This window comes from Nannospalax galili, unplaced genomic scaffold (genome assembly GCF_000622305.1).
Source record: "Nannospalax galili isolate Female #2095 unplaced genomic scaffold, S.galili_v1.0 scaffold380, whole genome shotgun sequence".
In the NCBI taxonomy this organism is placed as follows: domain Eukaryota; kingdom Metazoa; phylum Chordata; class Mammalia; order Rodentia; family Spalacidae; genus Nannospalax; species Nannospalax galili.
This window is the reverse complement of record NW_008348568.1, coordinates 2,945,107-2,946,957: the sequence shown is the minus strand read 5'-3', so window position 1 is coordinate 2,946,957 and position 1,851 is coordinate 2,945,107.

Genomic DNA, 1,851 nt, shown 5'->3' with positions numbered 1-1,851 from the left:
ACTTTAGTTCCATAAAACCAATTTCCTGCAGCAATGTTCTAATCCTGCTCCCCAGACTCAGCCACTTTCAGCATAAGGCAGAGTTTTTTCCTATATTTTGCAGGTATTTTTACAGAGTATAGACCATATGGTCTGAATAATTTACTTCATTTCCTTCCTGATGCTCTGAGTGAACACTGTGATCATTGAACAGGCTTTTCATGTACATTCATTAATTAGACTTTAGTTAGAATTCCAAAGCAAATATGGAAAACATGGCCATCATGACCCCAACATGCCAGTGCAGAGTGCTAAAATTTATTAAACTGAAGATACTGGGCCTAGAGAGATGGCTCGGTGGTTAAGAGCACTGACCACTCTTGCAGAGGACCCATATTTAGTTCCCAGCACACACGTGAGGGTAAACAACCATCCATAACTCAAATTCCAAGGGATTCGATGCCCCCTTCTGACCTCCACAGGCATGGCACGGCATGGGTGCACTTTCATACACACAGGCAAGGCACACACATACACATAAAATAAAAATAATAACATATTTAACAATTAAACTGAAGATACCGAACTTGCGTGGTTCACAACAAAATATTCGAACAGAACTAACCATAAAACAGATGTCTAGAACAAGACAAAAACATCATGGAGTAAAGGAGGCTGGGCAAAGACTCCCTGGTCTAGACCAGGTATCAGTGTAGCCTGGCCAGACGACAGCAAGCATATATCTTCTGAGAAAGAAATAAGCATGTTCTGAAGAGTAACTGATACCCCGACTGGTTTATTAAATAGGATCTCATGAAGATTTGAGGATGGAATCTGACTGTGTAGAACTCTGGAAGAAAATGATGTGCCTAGATCTGGAATGTGGTAACAGGGACCTGAGGAACAAAGGTTTGTGCTTTCTGGGAGTACTGAGTCATCTCACTGGATGACAGCACATCTGTTACCCATGGAAATGAACATCTCCTGAAGGAAAAAGTGGAAGCCATTATGAAGATTCACCACATAAGTTCTAGAGGAGTGACTACAATTGATATATATAGAGTGCTAAGTTCGTCTTACAGGCATTGTCCAGTTTTAGTCTATCAACCTCTTCATGATGATTTGGTAATATTTTCTTTAATTTTAATCATAAAGAAATGAATAACCAAAGAGGGTCAGTGGTTTGCCTAAAGTTAGAGTTAATTAGTGAGTGGGATTTGCACACAGATTTTTTTTTTTATCTGCTGTTCCTTTAGTCCTGTGCTGCTTCTCCAGCCCCTGACCACAGGGGACAGGGGATACCTATCTTTAAAGATGAAAGCACAAGTCATTACTTGCCTTTTCTTGGTTTTCTTTTAAAATTGGGATTTATTTTCTAGGCATCTTTCAGGTAACTTATTTTCTCAGCAAAGATACATGTTGACATGGCCTTAAGTTATTTTATATCTGAGAACAACTTCCCGTTGTCACATATACAAAGATAACTGGGACAGGTGTGATGATGTGAGATCATAACTCTCTTCTCTAGAAACCTACGAGCTGTCGTAGGTTCATTCTGACACTTGATGTGCTGGAGAGGCCTGTGCCTGACACAGACTGTGCTGTCATTGAAAGCCTGTTTTTATTTATTTAGATGGATTTTCTTAACTGTCAGCTTCTTTACCCCAGTACACTGTTAATTTTGTATGTTTTTGTCTTCGTGACTTATTATCCCATGAGTCTATTAGGGAAGCAGGAGATCATCTTTTCTGTGACTTTTTAGTATAATGTTTTAGGAGGATTTAAAAATTCTATTTCTCGACCATTGTTGGCTTCTCTTGGAAGCATGGAGGAAATGATTCCTCCGTGTTGACCCTCCTCTTTATAGACTGG